Source organism: Stenella coeruleoalba (assembly GCF_951394435.1).
Source record: "Stenella coeruleoalba genome assembly, chromosome: 9".
NCBI lineage: Eukaryota > Metazoa > Chordata > Mammalia > Artiodactyla > Delphinidae > Stenella > Stenella coeruleoalba.
In genome coordinates, this window is record NC_137155.1 from 55,324,457 (window position 1) to 55,350,904 (window position 26,448).

The 26,448-nt window shown below is 41.9% G+C and overlaps 1 protein-coding gene across 1 annotated transcript in view; it reads left to right on the forward strand.

The window, feature by feature from the left end:
• Positions 1 to 26,448, forward strand: part of LOC307191369 (uncharacterized protein) — a gene marked incomplete at its 3' end in the record, with an annotated part of 547,413 nt that overhangs the window by 339,402 nt on the left and 181,563 nt on the right. The window contains exon 14 of the mRNA XM_079931381.1: positions 3,092 to 3,230. The remainder of the gene's footprint in view (positions 1 to 3,091; positions 3,231 to 26,448) is intronic.

Consider the following 26,448-nt stretch of genomic DNA (forward strand, 5'->3'; position numbering starts at 1 on the left):
AATTAGCATTAATTAAACTTTATTTCCCTTGGCCACAGGCCACACAGTTCAAAGAAAGTGTAGCCTCTAGCCAAGTCCCCTCACAAGCAAACTTCAGAATGCATGGCTTAATTCATGTATATTTCGTTTGTCCGATAAGAAAAAAGAGGAAAAGGGGGATAAGGATAGAAAAAGTAAGAAGGTGAACAGGAAGTATGTCTTCTGTTTGGCATCCTTTAGTTTTCTGCTTTTAGAGTAAACAAGTGGTGGGTGGGGCAGAGCAGGATATAAAATTATTTTCAACTATATAAAAACATATGCAGGTATGTAAATAAACAAATATAATATATTCAGTGAACAAAAGCTCCATTCAAAATGTCATCTGACCGCTGCCTCACACATCTCTCCAAACTGCTTTGGAAATGGATCCAGATCTGATTGCTTCTCACCACTTCACCACTACCCTACAGTCCAAGCCACTGTCATCTCTTCAGCAGAATATTTAAACAGCCTCCTATACTGGTCTCTATGTGTCCTTCCAAGAATTTGTTCTCTAATAAGTCTGATCTGGCTCCCTCTCCTTCTATGACTTCATCTACTATTCTCCCCTTCACTCCTTCTGTTCCAGCCATGAGCTTCTGTTCCTCAAACATGCTAAGCCTTCTCTCACCCCACCCCTTGGCACTTGATTTGCCTTTACCCAGAACATTCTTTCCCTGGGCTTGCTTCATGGCTTGCTTCCCTACTCTGTCAAGGCTCTACGGAATGCCTCAGGTTATCAGAGGTCTTTCCAGACCACTCTACATAAAATGGCAAATCTCCATCCAGTACTTTACATCTCGCTTGCCCAGTTTTAATTATTTTGCCCATAGCACACGCCACCACCCAACATACATCTGCTTGTTTATTTATTGTCAGACTCTCTCCCGTTAGAATTTACACTCCTTGAGGTACTGTTTTGTTTATTGCTGTTTCCCCACTGCCTACAACGATGCCTGGCATATAATTGATGTTCAATAAATGTCAGTTGAATAAATAGATGAATGAATGGATAAATGGCTAAATAAAATGCGTACATATGAGAGAAAGTGAGGGAAAGTTGGGGGAGAATGAAGAGGAAAAGACTACACAACCTTCAAATACATCTCTCTAAGGTAATAGTACAGGTGAACATTCCATACTTTTCTCAGTTTTCCTAAGTGTATGAAATAAAAATGTGTTACTTCTATAATAAAAAAAAATATTTATCTTAAAACAATTTTATCAAATTTAAGGTTTAGCTAAGATTTGAGAACAGAAAGTAAAAATGTTTTTTTTTTAAACCGATGTTTCACAGTTCTAGGAAGATAGACAAGTCAAATAGTAGGTAAGCTTCTTGAGATGAAGCCCCACATTGTCTCAGTGTTCACCCACTGAGCTGTCCAAGCCAGACACACAGGCTCCTTGCCACCAGCTCTGTCTCCCTCTGGGCTCCCGCGGTCACTGGTACTGTCTGTCCTCTATGGCTGTCATTCTGTCCTTTCCAGTTCCTGCCTCCATCACCTCCACAAACATCCAGGAGTGATTTTCCTTCCTCGCTCACTTCCCACATATAAACGTCAATCAAATCTTCTCAATTTTTCTTCCTGCATTTTTCTCTGATCTATCTATTCTCGTCTCCCCACACTATCTTTGCCTTAGGGCAGTTCTAGATCATTTTTCCCACTAAATTCCTGCTTCCTCATTCTGCTCCCTGTGCCTAACCTTCCCAGGCAGACTCCCTACTGCTGCTGGAGTGGTTTTTCTATAACACAAACCTAATCATCTCATTACTATACGTCTAAACTCCCTCTGTTCAGTACACAGGGCCTCTTCCAGACCTGACCCTGCCTGTCCCGCTAGTCTTCCTCCTGTCTGGGCCCATTGCCTTCATTTCAGCCCAACCCAGCTCCAGCACTTGTGGCTCGTTGGCCCTGAGCATACCTGTCTGTCTTCTTGGAATGTCAATCCTTGGCCTCTTTAGGGGGCACCTACTCTTTAAAACTCACCTCTCTTGCCACCCTCTCTGGAGGATTCTCTCTGATTCTCATTGATCTAGATGCAATTCCTCTGGTTTCTCTGAGGAATGTGTGCTCTATTTTAGTCAGTGATTTACTCTTTGGAATCTTACATTGGACTGTTAGCCTCCTAAGGAAAGGGTCCAAGTCTCAGACTGAATTTTCATTTTTACATTAACTCAGTGTTTCAAATCTTGTAGAAATTTAATCAATACTTGTAAGAGGAAAGGGCCAGAAGAGAAAGGGAAGTCAGCTAGGTAATTAGATAGATTAGGGATATAACTATGTTGAGGGAAAAGTCCGTAAGATCTTAAGATGTGCACACTAAATCTCCATTGGATGTTTGCAAACCTTGGACCCGAGATATTTAAAATGAGTAACATATGATGGTTAAGAACAGACAGGCCACATGAATTTCAATTCTAGTTGAACCACTTAGTAGCTAACTGACCCCAAGCACATTACTTAACCAGTTTGAGCCTCAGTTTTCTTATCTAATAAATGAGAAGACTAATATTGTCTCCCTGATAAAGCTGGTGAGGTTAAATAGGGTAATTCACATAAAGGACTCAGCACAGTGCCTGGAAGCAATGAATGTTCAACAAATGTCATTAATGATAACGATGATGATAATCATTAGGAAACAAGACACTGAATATTTTTAACAGAACAGTAAGAGGAGGCCCAATAATAAAACTATTCAGTATGTCGAACTGGAATTGCAATGAATGGTATTTCGAAGGCCAGCCCCTAAATTAACATCATCATATGAGGGCCTGGGGATGCCAACCAGCTGCTCTTTAGAGCATACAAGCCAGCATTACAAGAAAAGGCAGCAGGCTGTTAAATTTTTGCATGATATAACAGCAGTTTCAAGACTGTGTATGCAGAATAGTTCCACAGGATGGCAATGTATGTTACGTGAAACAGAGTGTTCCAGAATCAAATAAGATTTTGAGACTTTGTAAACCAAGTCCAACAGTGATATTTTTCTGCAAGACTCCTCTGAGCATGTCTGAGAAGGGGATGGCGGGATTCACCCACCGCTTTTAACCATAGCATCCTGTGTTTTTCAGATTACCTCCTGGGACTTTTAAAAAATGCCCCAATTAAAGGAAAGCTCCAAGGGTCTAGCATTTATCATCCCAGGACAACTGAGAAGAAGAAAGAGAAGGAAAGAAAAGAAAAGAAAAGAACAACAACCTTCAAATAATAGTAAGGGTGAATATTTTGTCCTTTTCTCAGTTTTCCTGAATGTATAAAAGTACGTTACTTCTATAATCAAAAAACCAGGTAACATTTATCTTAAAACAATTTTTTCAGATTTAAGATTTAGCTAAGATATGAGAACAGAAAATGAAAGTAGACTTTTTTTTTAAAAATCAGTGTTTCACAATTTTAGGAGGAGAAACATTCCTGTGCATTGTGAACCAACAGAAACAAGAATGGCCTAGTTAATAAATGCAGAGTCCCAGACAATCTTAAAACAGCTGACTCCGAGGGCTGAGAGGTACTCAGAGACGCCCACAGGGCACATAACCCTACCTGGGCCCCACCTGGGAGGGGAAAGCCCGGGTCTCAGCAGATGCCTCAATGGGTAGATCTTCAAGAGAGAGCTATGCTGGTCCTAGGAGCCCAGCACGCCTTGACTTTTCCCCCTTAACCTTCACAGCCTCAGGAGGGCACCTCTGATGGCCTGGAGTCAGGCTACTGCAGGGTGGTGCTGAATTCAAGCTGGGCCAGCAAAGGCCGCTCACCTTCATCATTGCTGAGGTTCTGAGCTCTTTTCTCTCGTATTCATGTGCTTTCAAGTATCTTTGGTGATTCTGTAAGTTTCTCCCTTTCATTCCAAATTGGTTTCCTGTCATTTTTATGAGAAGGAATTTATTGGTGCTTTAAAAATATATAAAAATGTCTTTATGCCTGTATCTTTTCTTATCAGGCTTCTCTACACTGTTTGTTCTCTATCCTGGGTTTTGGGGTTTTTTTTTTTTCCTTTTCTGAATTCAGTGCTTCTGGGCTCAACCAAATGGAAATGGATCTGGTAAAGGCTGGAGCATGGATGTGGATGGGGCGGGGGTGGGGGGGGGGGTGGGGGGGGAAAGTGGGGGTGGATAGCCAGGCCCTGGGGCTGCCAGCCAGGAGCTGCTACCCTTGCTAAGGCCCATTACTCACTCAGTCACTTGGCAAGACTCTGCCCCCAGGCAGCTGGTCCCCCTGTCTCTCTCTGAATAATACACACACCTAGCAGGGAGCCATCACTTACACAAATAGCTGAGAGCACCTCCCAGACTACTGTTCAGCTATTAAGAGTTCAGATGCCCTGGGGAGGCCAGGTGCGAAGTGCCAGCTTAAGGTCTGAACCCGAATCTGCAGGCACCTTTCTAACTGGCCCTCACAGGTGTTTCCTCTGCAGGGCAAAATGCCGGTCATATTGGTGCCAGGGCTGCCCTCCACATCCTAGGGAAGGGATCTGCACTTTGCCAGGGCTAAGCAAGCGGCCTCCTCAGGGTCATGGCAAGTGGTGGGCTCACCACTGGTGCTGGGGTGAGGGGGGTTTGGGGTGGTGCATGCCAGTGAGCAGTGCCTTGTCCACTCCCCAGCTCCTTCAGGCAGACCTGGCAACAATCTCAAAGAAAGAGTGCATGGGGTGTGGCCCGCTCCGCCCAGGCATCACACACTTATATTTATGAAGACTCCTAGGAAGGAATACATAGGGAGGCTTAAAATCATTTTGACAAATATAGGGAAAATGCCTTCCATGCTGAATGGAAATGAGCAGTTTGCAGAATCGTGTATACCACAATTCTGACAATGTAAAAATGACACCTCTACGACATACATGAGAAAAACAGGAATGGATAAAGCAAAACAGTTTACTCTGCTTAGTGAGATTGTCAGCAATCTTTATTTTTCTCTTCACAAATTTCAGCTTCTAATTTTTCTACAATGAGCATTCTTACCTTTATTAGCAGAAAAGGTCACTAAGCCATTTGTTCAAAAATCTGCCGAACACCTCTTTACAGAATGACAATTATGGATAAGACAGGTATGTGTGCCTGTGTGTGTGCGCCTGGGGGTGTGTGTGTGTGTGTGTGTGCGTGATGCTTATCTAGATACATATACCGTGCACGTATATAAATGTGAACAAATGAATATGCTTGTGTCTATGACTATATAAATTTATATATATATACATATATATATATATATATATATATATATATATATATAATTTCATGATTATCTTCAGAGATCCACCAATACAGAAAATTGACCTACTGGTAAACCCACAGAAATGCGTCACACCCAGGAGGCCATCAACAGATAAGACAAAGAGACACAACCACTAGCTGTGATAGGGTCTGTCTTCATTTTCTGGGGTTAAGTGCAAAATAATCTATTTGCTCTTTGTGAAGATGGCCATCTTGACAGAATAAAATGGGGAAGATCCTGCCTGAAGCAGAAGCTGTGTGCCACCATGGTGACAGTGATCTTAACAGATATTTGTGCCCAGGGCTGGCTTCTCTCTCTTCCTCTTCCCAAGTGAGAAACTGCACTTCACATGGATGGAACAGGGTAGAGTGTTTTCTCTCAGAGCAGAGCAAGCCCAGTGCCAGGTATGGAACACCTTGTGTGCTCGGCTGGCCTGGCTGCCCCATCCACCTATTCTGTGGGTCACCAACCAGTGCTCCCTCTGACAGCTACCCGTGTGGCACCCCCAAGGATCCCCTTATGGGAAAAGCCTTGGGAGTGCCTTGGCCAGCAGCCTTGAGCACTCAACCTCCACACCTGAGAGCTCTCAGGACTTGCACCTCAGTGTATGCCCCACTCTCATCCTGGAGGCTTTGTGCAGAGCGGGGTGGAGCCTATGAGGAATAGGCTCATTATGCACGACCTGATCCTTAGAGACACAGTGGGAAAAGGGGGGACCTCAGAGGGAAAGGGGAAGGGATGCTGAGCCAGATGTCCAAATTTCCCCTCTGGAGTTTCTTCATCCCTTTGGAGTTTTTAAAATTTGATCCCACCTTTGTTATTACCTATGGGGGAATGGCATGCTTCCTTAAACAACATGTTAAACAATCATTCCAAATATTTTCTTCAGAGAGCTTTTGCTTTTTTTCTGGTTAATCCTTGTAGGACAATGTTGGGGTGCGTATGTGTGTATATGTGTGTGTGTGTGTGTGTGTGTGTGTGTGTATTTTCATGCATGCATGGTTAAGAAAAATAGTTGTTCACTCCAGTAACTCATTGGCAAGATGGAGGCTTCCAGTAGGTGCTGGGTGATATCTGAAAGACTTATAGCCCATCTGTCTGTTCAATCATTTGTTCATTCATTCTAAACATATGATGCAAAGATTGGTTGTAACTAGGTGCATAATGGGCTTGGAAATCCAAGTTATAGTCAAAAGATATGTTTACTTTCTGCTATATAAAGTACTATAGGCCTTTGTTACTAGCAAAAGCTAGTAATTATAAAAATGAATTTATAATCCATTATAAATATTTCGATTTTGGCCAAAATTTAAATCAGAGCAAGGCCAGTGATAAGCCTTAGTTTTTGTCAGGACTTTGAGTAGTAAGAGAGATTCTATCCAACTAGTTTACAGTACAAGAGGGAGTCCATCCATTCCCATAATTGGGAAGTCCACAGTTAATGGGATTTAAAAAGTCAGGTTCTGCTGGATCCAAGGGCTTAGATGACACATAGGGTTTCTTTCTCCCTCAGTCTCGCTTTCCTCTCTCTCTTGCTCTTACTCTTTCCCTACAGTTGGGAAGATAGTGCCGGCAGCTCGAAAACCATATCCTTACAGCTGTTGCTCCAAATTGATCAGGCGTGTACACTCTCTCTCAGCATCCATATAGCACGGTTCAAGAAAAGTGACCATTTCAATGCCAGTCATTCTGGTTTGGGAATAGAGGACCTGGACTGGCCGGCCCATCAGGATCACAGCCCCCCTTCTGCATTTGGGGTCACGGGGAGTGCTAGTGGGGTGGATTGCTGTGGGATCGGGTGCTGGTGGGCTGGGATGCTGCTCTGGGATTTGTAAATGTATAGGATCCTGTGGAAGTGTGGAATCACAGTTCTCTAAAGGAAAAGTAAGGTGTGCTTACCTGAAGAAGGGGAAGGGAATGCCAGATGGACAAATAATTTCTCAAAGCATTACTATAAAATGTACCTGGAAAGAGATTGATCCTGATGAAAATAATCTCAGGAAACTATAAGTGGGAACAGAGGAAAAACTGAGATGATTTAACAGTGTTGACTAGAATATTATCATTCAATTATTATTGGCTCAAGAGAGTTTGCTTCAGAAAATACCGTCACAGTGAAAATTCAGGAAAAATGGTATCTTGATTAAAGTGTTTGTTTTCATAAAACAAAGTCCAAATAGCCTCAGAGTCAAAACAACTTTTCCTGGAACTGAGGTATTTTTTTCCCCCAAAGAAGTCCAAATTTAATTAAGATGGGATAAACAGCATCTGGACATTCCTGATCTTATATCTTGACATAATTTAGCCTCAGAGGCAGTCATATTTTTCTAAGAAGATGATCTATTCATTCCTTAGGATGTGCTTTGTCCTTGAGTGGAGGAGAGAGGAGAGTTGCTGGAATGTGTCACAGGCTCATCACCACTGCCCATCTTTTCTGCTTTAGGGGACTTTGCACTGGAGGCAAGAGAGAGACCCAGTACTTCACAGAAGTATTCAAAAGGCTCTTCAAAGTCATGGGGCTCTGAAGGGGGGTTGTCTGTCACCAACTGACTCTTGGCTGTCCTGCTTTGCAGTTTTATGACTTCTATTTCCATCAGTTATCTTGTTTTATGGCTGCAAATGATAAGATAAACTGGGTTCTCTCACTCTCTCTCAGCTGGTCTGTAAACCAAAACAGATCATTCCACAAACCCATGCCCTCTCAGATCTCTTGTAATCTCACCCATAACAACTCACGCAGGCAGAATATTGAACTCCAAAGCCTGTCTCAAAGGGCAAGAGACTAAGCTGATGCCAGTTTTGAAATAGGTTTAGCAAAGCTGTCTCCCTCAGAGGTCCCATCATGCCTCTTTGACAAAGCCAATCTCCCTTCTGGTCCTGTGTGAGCAACTTCTCCTTAAGTCTAAAGCCCATCAGCTGTGTGACTTGAACGAGTTACTTGACCTCTCTGGGCTCATCTATGAAGTGAACAGGCAGGATTAGGTGATTTCTGTGGCCCTTCCAGTTCTAACAGCCTGCACTGCTGTGACATCTGGATGCTGTATACCACCACCATGATACAGGGAAGTTCTCTACAACCATAACTCTTCCTGGTGTCTCTCAGATAAAGGCCAGCCCTAACCTCACCCCCAAAGGGTATGTCTGCAATTGCAGGAACAAAAGCAAGGACAGACAGGGGGCCAGGCACCAACTATATTCAGATTTAAATTGGTAAGGTTACATCAGTAGCATCCTTAATAGTGTGGCCATTTCTTTCTCCTTCTCGCCTCTGGGATTAAAGCTTGTGTGCTGACTGTTGAAAAATCAGTCATTAACAGCCAGGAAATGACTTCCTCATCCATCAGAACACTGCTCAGCCATGTTTCAGCTTTTTCCCCCTTTCCCTGTGTAATTATTCTCATCCACCACTGATTACAGTTTATAATAGCCATAATTCTCTCCGAATCAATCATTACTTCACTTTACCACGAGGTTACCAGAAGAAACATGAGGGAATGCACATAGCCCCGGCTGGGTTTTATTTTTTGGAAATTGCCTGCTTTTGTCTGGATTTCATTTAATCATCTGGATGTTCAAAGAAAAGCTAAGATTTTCATTCAAAGGTACTTTTTTTCTACTTGCCCTTAACTCTTTTTTTTTTAAGAGGAAACGATGGCTGGTTAGAGGAGGCTAATGCTGTGCAAAATCTGCCACTGGTATTGTTTGGAGTGACTGGTGGGGGACACAGTGGGGATTCTTGTCATGCATCCATATGCTTCTTTGGCACTTTACCTTCCTGAATTTGGTTCAGGCTACCCATCCTGAGTGGTTTCCTAGAAGGTTCAAAAATTGTTATTTCCCTCCTTGGACCAATTAGAGCAAAAATTCCTACTGGGAAAAACAAAGTTTTTTCTTACACATTCTGGAGAGGTATGGCAATCAGTCATGTACAACTTAGTGAGAATTTAAAACAATTCAGTTTTATTTAGTATTTACCAGACTTACTATGTTCAATATAGTCTGCCAGTGCTTCGGTGAGTTAAAAGAAAAAAAGAATACCATCTAGTCCTCACATCCAAAGCTCACGTGGTAATGGGAAATGGTAGGAAGATAAACATAAAAATAACCATTTCAGCATTCATCACATGTGTCTTGGATTTGGGGGGTACAAAGTGCATCAGGAAAATGAGGAGAAGAGGCTATTTTTATGCTAAGGATCTTAGAATTCCTAGAGGAAATGTGATTTGAGCTGAACCTTGGAGGAGGGGAAGGATTTGAACAAGTAATCATTCCAGGAAGGGGCAGCAGAAATTAATCACAAAGGTCTGAGAGGTGAAGAAAAGATGAGGGAGACCGGTGCCCAGGAGGAAAAGCCCAGAATAGTAGAATGACTGGAGGACATGGGATGGTGTGAAGGCCCAATGGCTGGCTGCAGCATCACATTACCCCCAGGAAAGCTTCAGAGAACCACATAAGCTCTTCTCAGGGAGTTCTAGAAATACTTGCTGAAGCAGCATTAGCAAACACAAGAGGATAGTGCAAAACATCACATAATTCAGAATATATTACTGGAAATGTGACATCATGGTTAGTGAAGTTTGGGACCTACTAGTTATGATGATGAAAGGAGTAATTTTACAATATTGGACCCCAACCAAAAAAAAAAAGTGGTCTTTTCTAACCCAAACAAAACCAGCTTTTGAAGCTCTAACAAAAGACATTTTATTTTTAAAGTTTTAAAATATTAACATAATGTTTTGGAAGTACTGGATCAGCATCAACAGCGAATGTTCTCAGGCCTATTTACACAAAGGAAGGGTTGAATCAGTGGTGGGAGTGGAGGCAGCACACTTGACCTTGCATCCCTCCTTACTAGTACACCGTTGGTTTACTGGGGGAACCTCTGAACTCTCATAAAGCTCCTTTCACCCTCATTTGCTATATTCACATGTATAAGAGACATGAAATAAATTACGCAGCAAAAGCCCAGGGGTCTGTGGTCTGGGGGAAAATGTTCCAGGTAGCTGCTAATATGGAAGTTATTTACTTTTCCCAAACAGCCTGGGTGGTCCATGTCAGTGGTTTCCAACTTTTTTATTTCATGAGCTGGTAAAAATAACTTAAAAAAAAAAAAATTGAGTGGTAGTGGGGGGGGAACATGGGTTTGCCTACTTTTTATTTTTCCAAGTCAGGCCATAAAAATAAAAAACCACTCCCATCTACTCTCTCTATTGTTTCACACACACAAAAAGCACATCTTGATACCTCAAACATAAGCAAACTATAATCTCAGCACAGAGGATGATCATTTCAATTAAAACCTTTGTTGAAAAAAATCTCACTTCATCATCCTTACTTATCTCATTTTGCAACAGAATGTTCAAAGATGCATTTTTGAAGGGCTTGTGCTCCCTGAGAAGTTCTGAGCTGTGTGAGTTCTCTCTCTGGCTGCTAGAAGGTAGCTCAGAGAAACACAGTTCTGAGGTCTCTTCTGTGGACACGCATAGGAAGAAGTAAAAGGAGCCACCTCATTTTCCAGCATTGTCCGAACTGATGAGGAAGCAAATCTGGACTGCATTCTCAACTCAAACTCCCAGTGTGATATTTGAAAACAGCAGGAGACAGAGGCTGAGAAATCTGTCTTTTCATTAATATATCGGCCCTGTTATGGAGCCTGTTATGACCCAGGCTTTTAGGCTTTTTGTGGATAAGGGCCTGTGGGGTGTAGAAGACAAGCCAAGTACACGAAATTAGGACAAGAACATCTTAAAAGGTTGGAACAGAACCTGGCCAGAAACATCTCCTTTTTTTTTTTTTTTTTTAACATCTTTATTGGAGGATAATTGCTTTACAATGGTGTGTTAGTTTCTGCTTTATAAAAGAGTGAATCAGCTGTACATATACATATATCCCCATATCTCCTCCCTCTTGGGTCTCCCTCCCTCCCACCCTCCCTATCCCACCCCTCTATGTGGTCACAAACCACCGAGCTGATCTCCCTGTGCTATGCGGCTGCTTCCCACTAGCTAGCTATTTTATGTTCGGTAGTGTATATATGTCCATGCCACTCTCTCACTTGGTCACAGCTTACCCTTCCCCCTCCCCATATCCTCAAGTCCATTCTCTAGTAGGTCTGTGTCTTTATTCCTGTCTTACCCCTAGGTTCTTCATGACCTTTTTTTTTTCTCCCTTAGATTCCATATATATGTGTTAGCATACAGTATTTGTTTTATCCTTCTGACTTACTTTCACTCGGTATGACAGACTCTAGGTCCATCCACCTCACTACAAACAACTCAATTTTGTTTCTTTTTATGGCATTGTGTATACGTGCCACATCTTCTTTATCCATTCATCTGTTGATGGACAGGTTGCTTCGATGTCCTGGTTTTTAAATAGAGCTTCAATGAAGATTGTGGTAGACTGTTTTTGAATTATGATTTTCTCAAGGTATATGCCCAGTAGTGAGATTGCTGGGTCATATGGTAGTTCTATTTTTAGTTTTTTAAGGAATCTCCATACTGTTCTCCATAGTGGCTATATCAATTACATTCCCACCAACAGTGCAAGAGGGTTCCCTTTTCTCCACACCCTCTTCAGCATTTATTGTTTCTAGATTTTAATGATGGCCATTCTGACTGGTGTGAGATGATATCTCATTGTAGTTTTGATTTGCATTTCTCTAATGATTAGTGATGTGGAGCATCCTTTCATGTGTTTGTTGGCAATCTGTGTATCTTCTTTGGAGAAATGTCTGTTTAGGTCTTCTGCCCATTTTTGGATTGGGTTGCTTGGTGTTTGATGTTGAGCTGCATGAGCTGCTTGTATATTTTGGAGATTAATCCTTTGTCAGTTGCTTCATTTGCAAATATTTTCTCCCATTCTGAGGGTTGTCTTTTCATCTTGTTTATGTTTTCCTTTGCAGTGCAAAAGCTTTTAAGTTTCATTAGGTCCCATCTGTTTGTTTTTGTTTTTATTTCCATTTCTTTAAGAGGTGGGTCAAAAAGGATCTTGCTGTGATTTGTGCCTATGTTTTCCTCTAGGAGTATTATAGTGTCTGGCCTTACATTTAGGTCTTTAATCCATTTTGAGTTTATTTTTGTGTATGGTGTTAGGGAGTGATCTAATCTCATACTTTTACATGTAGCTGTCCAGTTTTCCCAGCACCACTTATTGAAGAGGCTGCCTTTTCTCCGTTGTATATTCTTACCTCCTTTATCAAAAATAAGGTGACCATATGTGCATGGGTTTATCTCTGGGCTTTCTGTTCTGTTCCATTGATATATATTTCTGTTTTTGTGCCAGTACCATACTCTCTTGATTACTGTAGCTTTGTAGTATAGTCTGAAGTCCGGGAGCCTGATTCCCCCAGTTCTGTTTTTCTTTCTCAAGATTGCTTTGGCTATTTGTGGTCTTTTGTGTTTCCATACAAATTGTGAAATTTTTTGTTCTAGTTCTGTGAAAAATGCCAGTGGTAGTTTGATAGAGATTGCACTGAATCTGTAGATTGCTTTGGGTAGTATAGTCATTTTCACAATATTGATTCTTCCAATCCAAGAACATGGTATATCTCTCCATCTGTTTGTATCATCTTTAATTTCTTTCATTATTGTCTTATAGTTTTCTGCACACAGGTCTTTTGTCTCATTAGGTAGGTTTATTCCTAGGTATTTTATTCTTTTTGTTGCAGTGCTAAATGGGAGTGTTTCCTTAATTTCTCTTTCATATTTTTCATCATTAGTGTATAGGAATGCAAGAGATTTCTGTGCATTAATTTTGTATCCTGCTACTCTATCAAATTCATTGATTAGCTCTAGTAGTTTTCTGGTAGCATCTTTAGGATTCTCTATATATGGTATCATGTCATCTGCAAACAGTGTCAGTTTTACTTTCTCTTTTCTGATTTGGATTCCTTTTTCTTCTCTGATTGCTGTGGCTAAAACTTCCAAAACTATGTTGAATAAGAGTGGTGAGAGTGGGCAACCTTGTCTTGTTCCTGATCTTAGTGGAAATGCTTTCAGTTTTTCACCATTGAGGATGATGTTGGCTGTGGGTTTGTCATATATGGCCTTTATTATGTTGAGGAAAGTTCCCTCTATGCCTGCTTTCTGCAGGGTTTTTATCATAAATGGGTGTTGAATTTTGTCAAAAGCTTTCTCTGCATCTATTGAGACGATCATATGGTTTTTCTCCTTCTATTTGTTAATATGGTGTATCACGTTGATTGAAAAAAATCAATGTGGTGTCTTCTTTCTCTAATTGCTTTAGGTGTAAGTTTAGGTTGTTTGTTTGAGATGTTTCTTGTTTCTTGAGGTAGGACTGTATTGCTGTAAACTTCCCTCTTAGAACTGCTTTTGCTGCATCCCATAGGTTTTGGGTCATCGTGTTTTCATTGTCATTTGTTTCTAGGTATTTTCTGATTTCTTCTTTGATTTCTTCAGTGATTTCTTGGTTATTTAATAGTGCATTGTTTAGCCTTCATGTGTTTGCATTTTTTACAGATTTTTTCCTGTAATTGATATCCAGTCTCCTAGCATTGTGGTGGGAAAAGATACTTGATACAATTTCAATTTTCTTAATTTTACTAAGCTTGATTTGTGACCCAAGATATGATCTATCCTGGAGAATGTTCCATGAGCACTTGAGAAGAACGTGTTTTCTGTTGTTTTTGGATGGACTGTCCTATAAATATCAATTAAGTCCATCTTGTTTAATGTGTCATTTAACGCTTGTGTTTCCGTATTTATTTTCATTTTGGATGATCTGTCCATTTGTGAAAGTGGGGTATTAAAGTCCCCTACTATGATTGTGTTATTGTCGATTTCCCCTTTTATGGCTGTTAACATCTCCTTTTTAAGTCACTCTTGGCAAAGTATTTCATTAATCCCAAAAGTGGGGGCCGAGGGAAGGAAAGGATTGTTGGCTAATAATAATTAGTATTGAATACTTTGTGTGCCTACTACATAGTATATATGTATGTATACTGAATGCCTACTATGTTCTATGCTAAGACTTTTACCTACACCTTCTCATTTAATCCTCAAGACAAATTTATAAAATAGGTATTCAACACAACTTTTTTTTTTTAACATCTTTATTGGAGTATAATTGCTTTACAATGTTGTGTTAGTTTCTGCTGTATTACAAAGTGAATCAGCTATATGTATACATATATCCACATATGCCCACCCTCTTGCGTCTCCCTTCCACTCTCCCTATCCCACCCCTCTAGGTGGTCACAAAGCACTGAGCTGATCTCCGTGTGCTATGCAGCTGCTTCCCACTAGCTATCTATTTTACATTTGGTAGTGTATATATGTCCATGCCACTCTCTCACTTCGTCCCAGCTTACCCTTCCCCCTCCCTGTGTTCTCAAGTCCATTCTGTACGTCTGCGTCTTTATTCCTGTCCTGTCCCTAGGTTCATCAGAACCTTTTTCTTTTTTAGATTCCATATATATGTGTAGGCATGCAGTATTTGTTTTTCTCTTTCTGACTGACTTCACTCTGTATGACAGACTGTAGGTCCATCCGCCTCACTATAGAGAACTCAATTTTGTTTCTTTTTATGGCTGAGTAATATTCCATTGTATATATGTGCCACACCTTCTTTATCCATTCATCTGTCAATGGACACTTAGGTTGCTTCCATGTCCTGGCTATTGTAAATAGTGCTGCGGTGACTGTTGTGGTACATGACTCTTTTTGAATTATGGTTTTCTCAGGGTATATGCCCAGTAGTGGGATTGCTGGGTCATATGGTAGTTCTATTTTTAGTTTTTTAAGGAACCTCCATGCTGTTCTCCTTAGTGGCTGTATCCATTTACATTCCCACCAACAGTGCAAGAGGGTTCCATTTTCTCCACACCCTCTCCAGCATTTACTGTTTGTAGATTTTTTGATGATGGCCATTCTGAGCAGTGTGAGGTGATACCTCATTGTAGTTCTGATTTGCATTTCTCTAATGATTAGTGATGTTGAGCATCCATTCATGAGCACAACTTCTTTTTTATTTAGAGATAACAAGTCTAAGAGAGGTTAAGTTCTGTGTCTCTGAGTACACAGAGGTAAAAGCAGAACTCACATCTGCCCAACCTGAAAATCTGTTCTGACCATTGCAACAAGAACCTCCCTGCAGGATTTGTGGTTTGTTTTGTGTAATCACCTATCTATACATATGTATGGCCTGCAGTTATATATTTAGCAAACTGTTTATGGTGTATTACATCATATGGCTTTTCCAAGTCTCAGTGAATCCTTTGTCATTTTTATAAAGTTCTGGATTGAAGGACGGTCTTAGACAGTAAGGGATGAGTTTGCCAGGGGTCTGGCATCAATAAGGCTGATCAGGTAACAGTGGTCCTCATAAAATGGGCCACACTGGGTCTCTCTGCAGACTCGTCTGAGTAGATTGCCCTTGCCATCAGGGCTGGATGGCTAGTGATTTCCAGGGTTTTGAGAAAGCCTCTACAGTCCTGTAGGCTCTGGCCTCCTCTGTCTGCTGTGTCTCCTGGGTTGGCTGCAAATTCCCCAAAACATGAATTACCTTCTTTCCTGTAGGGCTTTGCACCATCTTTGGCCCCAAGTATTTCATAGCAGCCAGTGCCAAAAAGAAACCCTGGGAGAGAAGAAGGCTTGCATATTAATTCCAGAGGCGACATAATGAGAATTTTATCTGCTTACTCTGAATTCCCTTGTGTACCCCATCCTCCCCTTGGTTCATTAACTCTCTGTACCTTGCCCAGCTGCTGAATCTCAAGAGAACAAATGCACTCTCTGTTCCTCCAGCAGATCACCCGGTCCTCTCCTCCCTGAATTTCCCCCAGGACCACACACGCACACGTGCATCTGTTCCTGCCCCTCACAGAGGTCTTTATCCAGGCACGGAGTGTGCATTCCCCTCTTCAGGAAAGGATAGCCTGCTTACCTCCTTACCACAAGGCTTATTCTCGGGTTCTGTAATCCTTATAGGTTCTACCGGCCTTTCCTTCTCTGATATTGGTGTGTGTGTATGTGTGTGTGTGTGTGTGTGTGTGTAGTTCTCACCACCCCCCAACAAAGCAGACGTAGTCATTTCAGAGAGGGACCTATCTCAGTTGTGGTCGAAAGGGCAAAATGCTTCTCAGTAATCTGAGTTACAATTCTGGATAAGATTTAGAAGTATGAGAAATTGTGCAGGGATGGTTGAGGGGGTTGTGGTCTGGGGAGAGAGTGTAAACTAGAATTTAAAATCTAGCCAACGTAGGTTAGTCAAAAGGTGACAGTTTCATCCTTAACTTAGATAAAGAAGCAAGTGTTGTTTTCACATTAGAAAAACCTCATTTAATCTCTGCTAAACATTTCTACCAGGGGGTGTCTCTGAACTACCTATCCAGGTGTGTGTTTGTGTGTGTGTCTGTGAATGGCCCCATAAACTAGGGCATGTAGAGGAAGGAACGGTTCCTCCCCATCCTGCAGACGTGCTCCGTGCTGCTCTAAGGGTGGCTGCAGCACTGAATGCGCTCTCCAGGCTCTTAAGAGGCAGGGCTGACTTCATAGGCATGTGCATTGGGCACCTACACTTGGGCTCCGTGCTTGGTTTAACGCTCTGCTGCCGCCATCTTAAAATTCTTAATAATGTATGACAAGGGCTCTGCATTTCCCTTTTGCACTGGGCCCCACAAGTTATGTAGCTGATCCTTTTGAGAAGCACATCATAGATAGAACAAGGCTGCACCTTCGAATCACCTGAGAGGTTTTAGAGAAATATCAATGTTCTAGAATCCATTTGGAAAGGGGCCCAGCATTGGTATTGTTTTGAAATTTCCTTTGAAGTTCTCAGGTAAGTGGATGCACAATCATTTCTGAAAACACAGGCTAGAGGATCTCTGAGATCTAAGAGCTGGCTTCTGTGATCAGGTGTTCATTTTCTTTGGTACTTGTTAGCATTCCTGTGACTGCTATATTCCATTCCATAGAACAGTCAAGCTTGTTTTAATATAAAACTTAACATGAAAATTTTTTATTACCTAGTAAAATTGACCCTCAGGAAGGTGCACCATGTTTAGTTTCTACATAACTCGTGTGGCTTTGTGCTCTCAAGTGTGTATGCTGCCCACTTTGAGAGGGCCAGGACTAGACTAATGATAATCTTTAAAAACCCTTATTTCTCCAATATTCTTCTGCATCCATGATCTGTCTCCTGTAGATCTTTCCACAGAAGGCCACGTTCATGTGAGAAATTAATTCCTTAGGTGTGTGTCTTGACCTGCTAACATCACTAACCCTGGGCCCTCGAAAAGTTCAATGCATATACCAAAGGTTAAGGGAGTGATTGGTGTAGGACAAAGGAAGGAACCTGAGTTCTCAGCTACTCCAACAAGTTAACAGGACTCCCACCTTCAGTCACACTGGGAAACACCAAGACTGTTGAACAGTTAATACCAAGTTATATCTCTTGCTACCCTGGGATTACTCTAGACAGAGACATGGCAAAGGGAAGTTTGCCTTCCATGTCCCTTGTTTTCTGAAGGATCCTTTGAAATGACCAAGGTGTATTCTGCCAGCCTAACCAGACCTTCCCACTAGGGGGTTAGTATATTACATGCCCCAAACCATCTTTCTTCTCTCACATAGCTGCCCTTAGAATAGGATTTGATACACTAATTCTCACTATAGTGTCAATGACTGATGTGGTCTACTTAGTTCTTTCCAAGTGTAGTGTGTTGAAACAGGGCTGCTATTTACTTAATCCAAAAGAATATGGTTTAAGGTAGAATTTCAGGCATGAGTAGTAAGCAAGGAAGGGTATAGTCAGACCTAGAGCAGACTTCCTGGACCCCCTTGAATAACACAGCTCCTCTGGCAGCTGGCCATATGTTTGTCATTTAAGAAACAAATAATGCTATCAGCAAACAAGTCTTTGAACATGTGAAAGCATGTATTAAAAAATCAACCAACCTGAGTTCTCAGCTACTCCAACAAGTTAACAATAAACAAAAAAGCCCAAAGATGTCATTTGAATTCCTATTCAAATTGCTCAAAGATGGAAAGATGAATTAAGGGTGCTTCAGTAAACCTGGCATATAAACAAGGAGTTTAACATTAATGCTGTGAAAAAGAATAAAGGAGAAAAAAGTGAACTGCAATTGAGAAGGATCTAAGCAAATCACTCATGTCCCCAAAACACTTTGGCCCCAAGAAACCAGCTAAGGGAAACGTGAAAGATTTAAGAGAGAAACTAACCAAGGTGCCCTATGGAGAGGGAGTAGGTGCTGAAATGCAGCCCGCATTCCCCTTGCCAGACCCTGGATCCTCGTACACAGATATGTTCACCCAGAGAGGCTCCTCTTTCTAATATGTCCATCTGGAGGGAATGCTGCATTCTAATTAGCCTGTCAGAAGAACACTCTCCTAATTTTGACAAAGATTACTTTTAGGCCAGCAGCAGCCCTGGAATCTATCCCACTTAATCTGTGGTTTGTACGCAGAAAATTTTAAGCAAAAATAGCCAAAGGAAGCAGAATCTCATAGGAGTTCGGACCTAGACTCAACAAAGAAGGCATCAAAAAAAAAAAAAGGCAAGCAAAGGAATAGAGACTGGTAAAACAAACACGTTTAATGGGTCTCTGAAAAATTTTCATGGTATCAGGTCACCAATTACCAGTCAGCTCTTGCCTGGAACAGACGAAAAAGAAGTGACCTGTCTCTCCTTCCTGCAAGGACTGACCTGTAATTTGGGAACAATGTAAAAGAAATCAGAGTGTAGGGCTGAAGGGGTATCTCTGGAAATCTACATGCCAAAGAAGCCACCCTTTTTAATTTTGCTAGTTTAATGTGAAAGTGAAATAGGTTTCTTTGCAACCTTGACAGCTAGCTTTCTGGAAAGGTGTCTGATACTGGACATAAAATGGAGACATCAATCGATGAGACTCATTAATATTCATAGACAGCAGATTAAGGTTGGTGGAAAAATTATTTATGAAACGAGGGTATTGTCTTCCTCTCACCAAAAGGATTTTGTTTAGAGGGGATTGGATTGGGTGACAGGGCTATGACAGATTAAGTATGAATTTGCAGATTTCTTGGGTTTATCTCCCAAGGAAAAGAATCTAAAGCAAAGAATGTGAAAGCAAAGAATGTGCTGGGCTGAGCACAGTAAATGCTTCAGCACCACGCGCCAGTAGGTGTAATGAGCTTCAGACACCACCACCGTGATGGAAGGCACTTGGAAGGAAATGAAAGGATGGATCGCTAGTGTGGTTATGTAACAAAGGAAAGGCTGAAAGCAAAACAGGGCTCAGCTGATGTCCAGAAAGCTGGGGGGATAAAACATGGACGGTTCATTTTTTATTTATGTATGTGGTGGGGGAGATAGCATGCAATTCAATAATATAATATGTAATTTACTGTTTCTTTTCTCACATTGCATATGTATTTGTGGTGCTGCATAAGAAACCTTTGTGTTATTTCTGACCGTAGTTAGTGGGTGCTATTTTATAATCTAATAAAAACGAGAATGAAAGCCCGTGAGTTAAGAAGTAGCCTGAGATCCTCAAATGAACTCTGTTAACAGTACTCTATACTTACAGTTTGAGGATTTATTGCTAGTCCCTTATTTCCATGAGCCCTTTCCTCCTTTATCTTCCAATCCATTACAGTCTTGTGGAAATAAGCTGTTGTGATCTGCTGAAATTTTAAAGTGACAGGTGAAAAACATTTTTTTTCTGAGAGTGGCATAGTGAGAGCCTTAGAATAAGACCTTGAATTGTTCCCTAGGGCATACAAAGTACTGTGGCATTTTTTCTGTTGATTGCACTTCAAAAAATTCAGTCTCCTATGCATGGTCCAAGCCCATCATAGTTTCATTGGTTGCTGTAATGTTGTAAACAGAAGTTGGAGAAGAGAAGGTAGCATTCTATTTTAGATCATTGACACACAATGCTTAAATTAGATAAGATCTCCAAACCAATTTAAAAACATTTTTGGTGGACTTAAACAGATGGAATTTAAAAACACATGTCAGGAAGTTGACAGGTCAGTTGTTTTTTTTTTAATTTATTTAATTTATTTATTTCTTAGTTGCTGCGCGCGGGCTTTCTCTAGTTGCGGCGAACAGGAGCTACTCTTCGTTGCGGTGTGTGGGCTTCTCATTGCAGTGGCTTCTCTTGTTGCAGGGCATGGGCTCTAGGTGTGCAGGCTTCAGTAATTGTGGTTCGTGGGCTTCAGTAGTTGTGGCTTGCAGGCTCTAGAGCGCAGACTCAGTAGTTATGGCGCACAAGCTTAGTTGCTCTATAGCATGTGGGATCTTCCTGGACCAGGGCTCAAACCCACGCCCTCTGCATTGGCAGGCAGATTCTTAACCACTGCGTCACAAGGGAAGCCTGACAGGTCAGTTTTTGAGGACGGGAGACCTGGAACTGAGTCTAAGCAGAACTTTATGCAAACCAACACAGCAGGGCTAAAAGGAGGTGTAGCAACAGGGTTTGAAAGCTGGAAGAAACCTTGGCCATAGTCTGCCCTAATCTCTTTATTTTGAAAGTGTAGACACGAAGACTGAAAAAAGGACTTGGCCAAATGGATAAAGAGTATGTGGTACATCCATACAATGGAACATTACTCAACCATAAAAAGGAGTGAAGTGTTGATACATGCCACAATATGGATGAACCTTGGAAACATGCTAAGTGAAAGAAGCCAGACACAAAAGGCCACATATTTGACAGTTCCATTGATAAGAAATGCCAGAATAGGCAAATCCATAGAGACAGAAAGCACATTAGAGGTTGCCAGGAGCTGGGGGCGGGAGAATGACAGTGACTACTAACAGGTACTGGGTTTCCTTTTGGGGTGATAAAAATATTCTGGAATTAGATAATAATTCTTGCACAACCTTGTTAATATGCTAAAACCCACTGAATCGTATACACTAATGCAGTGAATTTTATCTTATATGAATTTTATCTCAATTTATTTTAATTGTCCAAAAAAAGGGCAAAAGGAAAAAGGAGGTGGGGGGACTTGACCAAAGCTTTCTGTCAAGGACCATAATCCAGGCCTCTTCATCTGAAAGGAATGCCCTTTCTATTCAAAGAGCTTCTTCTCAGAATCATGTTTTTAACATAAAAAATACCATACATGGAATGACAAAGAAAATGCCGTTATCAAAGTATTTTTTTAAAACCAAATTTATGATCTAGTAATATATGTGCTTCTATAACAGCACATTAAATAACAAGAACTAGCAGCTGGTCTGAGAACTACTGTAATTTCAAAGTCGTGATGAACATATATGATTTTATAAGATGTCTGCAATGACTGTTATTTGATATGAAATCTGTGATTACTATTAATGACAAAATCACAAGTACTAATATTGGTTTGTTGCTGACACTCATAATCGAAGGAAATGCTAAATTTCAGGTAAGAGGTAGCAAAAATAAAAATATATATAATTTTTTTACAGCCAAGATCATAGACCCTCAAATTCTATGCATGGACGCTTGGGGGTTTATAGACCCCAAGATCAGAAGCCCTATATTGCACCACTTTGGGGGACATCTGGGAGTGAGTGCAAAGGACTCAAAATGTTTAAGTAGGGAGATGATTTCCAATCTCAACAGCTAGAAAATAGCAAAAGTAATATCTAAGTAGACTTTTTTCTCATTCTATGCAGAACGCACAAAAAACTACCCAATTTAGTAGGCAGATAAGTCCCCTAAATGGAAGTAGTTTCACTGTGTTTGTGTCAACTGCTCTCAGGTTGTAGGGAAGGCTAGTGTGCTGTCTTGAGAACAATTTTGAGGTTCTGTTCCCTGCTAGGGGTGTTGGTGACTTCTGCGATGGGTTAACGTGATTATTGATGTCTGCTCCTGAGCCCGGAAGGGGCAGAGTGGTGACCACCTGATCCTATTAAGTCCCAGCCCTAAATGCTGAGGCTCCTTCCTAGACCTGCAGCCTATCACTTAATGCCCCTTGCAGGCAGGTGCCTTGGCTCAGCAATTCAGGCCTGCTGAGTAAATTCTACACCAAATGTGTGAAGTTAACACATAAAGTAGATTAGCCAAAGCAGACGTTCGGTGTGGCTTTTCCTTTTAAAAAGCAAATCCCCAGTGTTTTGTATCACAATATACTACCTACTAGTGAAGTGCAGTTTATTAAGAAGCTGTCATTTGGAGAAAGATATTAATATATAGAGTTACCTCAGAAACATGATACCTTCTTGTTTAAGATACTGTTAAGAGACTTCCCTGGTGGTCCAGTGGTTAAGAATCGGTCTTGTAATGCAGGGGGTGCTGCTTCGATCCCTGGTCAGGGAACTGAGATCCCACATGCTGCAGGACAACTAAGCGCATGTCTTGACTAATGAGCCTGGGTACTCTAGAGACTGTGCACTGCAACTAAGACCTAATACAGCAAAAAAAAAAAAAAAAAAAAAAAAAAAAAAAAAAAGAAAAGATACTGTTAAGCTCCATTTTTTAATTTACTCAAGCCCTGCAGGTCCAAAACCAATCAAAACTCATGGTGAAGCTTCCAGACACCACCAACATCCAGGTTTTGATCTGCTCAGAGCCACTAGGCGTGTTGCTTCCCCAACTCTGTGGCCTTCACTCTGAGGCCTCAGAGAGTCAACAACTTGCCCTGAAGTCAGTTTTTAGGTACCTGACCAACAGGTGGCTGCCATCTAATCTTGGGTGTTGGTCCACTGCCTTTGGTTGTTTGTCTTCAATTAGTTAGTGAAGATAACAGCTACCCCACCCGGACCTGCAAGGGAGTATGGCCTCTGGCACTACGTTCTCTAAGTTGTTCTCCTCCATTTCCAAAATAGACGATGCATGAATGTGTATGATCTGTGCGTATGTATATTATGTGTGTGTGTGTGTGTGTGTGTGTGTGTGTGTGTGTGTGTGTGTGTGAATGTGCGTCCTTCTCCCTTTGGAATGCTTTCCCTTCACTGTTCATCATGGGAAGAAAAAGAGCATTAGCTAGCTCATATCTGGTGAGTAATTGTCCCAATTCCCTGACCCTTAACTTTAAATCAGGTTAACTGGACAACTTAGTTTGGCCTCTAGCTTTTGCTTAGCCCTTCTTCAGAGCCTCTATTCCTCATATAGCCTTATTAGCAGTGAATTGCAGTCAGTGCTTCCAAAGCCTGAAATGGTAGTGTGTTTTGAGATTGGCAGGAAGCTCTCCTCCATCTACTTCATCTCCCTCATTGGTGAGTCTGAGGTTTTCTTGCCTTTTGACACTTCACCCAGCTCCACTTAAAGTGCAAACACCTCAGTGGGTGCTGTCGAAGGGTGGAGATGCAGGGGGGTATGGCAACTGCCCTCCTCCCTCCCTCATCCAAGGCAGACCAACTGAATGCAAGACTCTTCCTCATGAACCTGGATCTAGCCTCAGAGTCCTTCTGAACACATTGAGCCAAAAGATGGTAGTCGACACATAAGGGGAAACCTACTTACCAACCTTGCATTAAACCCTTATTAATGAACAGGAAAGGAGCGAGGTTTACATCACTGACAGCTAGCTCATCGTGCAGTGGAGGGCTGCGTCCCCCAGCCAACGCTTTAAAGTCAATATGTGTTCTTCTTAAGCAAGCAACCTAGATGAGCCTGTTTAAGAGCTTCTCTTAAACCACAGCAAAATGTCCACATTGTCCATTAATGTATGTGGGAGTGGAGGGGACTGTTGGAGGATTAGGAGCCAGAAGAAATGCGTCAATCCCCTGTGCATTGGGAGTGTCACTGCCGTTCCCGTGGCAGGCGGGGCAGGTCCTGGCACAGGACAGCCCCTGTGTCCCACTCGTTCAGTGCACTGCCTCCTGGCCCCTGGGGTTGGCCTGCCTGCGTCGGCCCAGTAGTGCCAGCTCTCCCATTTCCTCTAGACCTCCCCTGCCTTCTTCTGAGCATTATTTGTCCACGTTCACATGAACCTTGATCTCTTCCATTTTCCCACTATCTTCAGTTGCAAACTTAGTTTTCTAGCACTTCAGACATTGTTTTAATCACTAGCATGTTATGATATCATTTCATTATCACAAAACACCCCCTTCCCTCTGGTCTGTTTCCACCTCTCTTTACAGCATTCCTGACCATCAAGTCAGCCATTGGAAGGCATCCCCTTGCTTAAGAGAGGTAATCCCCTTGCTTAGTAGAGGTATTCATTTATACTTTTCTACTCAATAACCCTTTATCATAGATGACTCTCCTGGAAACGGATTCTTCTCTCCAGTCCAAAAACATGCCACAGCACAAACTCTCCACCCTGCACCATAAACTTCTTGACTGTCAGATGTTTCAGGCAGCAAAGGATCAGCGCCACTGCTGAAAGCAAGCCAGGCAATAGGGTCAGCCCCATAAACGAATGGCTTATTTTAGCTGCAGCTGTATCATCTGTACAAAAACCCTTCTCTCTCAATGTCATAGGCTTCCCAGTGCAGGGAAGAGAATAAGGAATTCATTCTCCTTCCCTTGGCTCTCACTCAGGCAAAGAAGAAATTTGAACGGCAACTTTCTACTCTCAGCTGCAATCTTCTGGAACACCATTTAGTCTGGGGTCTCCTGAGCCTCCTGGCCAGTGAGCCTAACTTGGGAATCTGAGAGTCTGTTCGTGGGGTGCCACCCACCATGCTCCTCCCCCTGGCAGCCCAGAGAGGTGAAGCAGGCTCAAGACAATCAGCCAAAGGGATCAACTGCCTGTTTCCCAGACGCAGCTCTAGTAAATGCTGCTGCAAAATGTGAAGATGTCAGGCAGAGAAGAAAAACGTGGGTAATCCTGAATGCTCACGTTTCCTCAGTTTCACATTGTTCACAGTGCCCTTCCCACGACTGCTATTCAACAAGCAAGGGACTGCTGGGCCATGGAAATGGCCCTGGCTTTGGCATGAGAAGACTTGGGTTGAGTCCTGGTTCCTGCACTTGCTGGTAGTGTGACCTTGACCAAGTCCTGGGCAGAGCAAGCTTGTGGAACCCAAGGGCCCCAGTAGTAAACGGGGATCATTAGAATGTCCTGCTCTTGATGACTTTGAGGTTCCAATAGTACAATATAGACTGCAAAGTTGATTATATGCTGTAACTGGCATTACAGAAGCAAGGAGGACTTTTCCTTTCTTTCCATAATTCAACAGCCCACCATCCACCCGGGAGAGTCCCTCTCCCCACAGTTCTCCTGCCTCGCTGTTCCCAGCATCTGTGGGGCCACCGAAGGCCTGGGTAGTGGGGTGCTCAGTGGGGTGAATTGGGGAGGGTGAGTCTGTGATGCCTCCATCTCTCCCATGCAGATGGATAAGGCAGCTGAAATTAATGACATTCTGAGCCACTGCAGTGCTCATCTGCTTAACAATCCAATTTCTAGGACGTTTTAGAAGTTGTTAGCTGACTGCCAAAAATGAGGATCATTAAAAATAGATTCACAGCTGTTCAGGAAGCCAGCGATATAATTTCACCTTCATTATGCCTTATTGCAGGTGTTATTGATTTAATCTCATTGCATTTTACTGTGTAATATCAATTCACACTGTCTTTGACTTGGAAATCGGGAACTGTATTTATTCTTCTTATTCTCATAGCAGAAGATATGCTGAGACTGACAGCCACAGTGACAGGCTCCAAGGTAGTGACACTGTTTAGGCAAGGCCTAATTTTGGGTGTGCAGAGCTGATCAAATGTAGCTGGCTGAGAGAAAAAATAATCTGAAAACAGGGCCATGATTCCTTTTAAGTGTGGGTCTACACACACAAATGGCTTAAATAAATAAATCAAAAGAACCCTTGGTTTTGCTCACGTCACAAAAAAAAGTTGTTTCAATAACTCTTGCTTTTCTGTCAGTTCTTTTATCCTGAAAATTTCACACTGAGAATTGCTAAAGTAGAATTTAATCTGAAATAAATTAGATGCATTAGGATATTGTTTTCCAAAAGGTGTTTCTCAGATCATTTGTCTTGAGATACTCTATGATTTAAAAAAAAGGTTCTGAACCCCAAAATTGTGGGAAATCCTACATGATAAACCTTATAACTCCTTAAGGAGTTATAATATATGGTGGCGTATTAAAGGTTCCAGGCAGGAAAGAGATTTGGTTGACACCAGCATTCTGCAAACTAATCTAATGCAGAAACATTTGTTGTCCGCATCCATTAACATCCCTGAGGGTCAGTGTGCTGAGGAACACCCTTTGGGAATCAGTGCTCTTAGATCTGGAAAAAGGAAGGCCACTTCATTCCTAGAAGTCCCACACCTTTGTGGATGGCCACTGTTGCC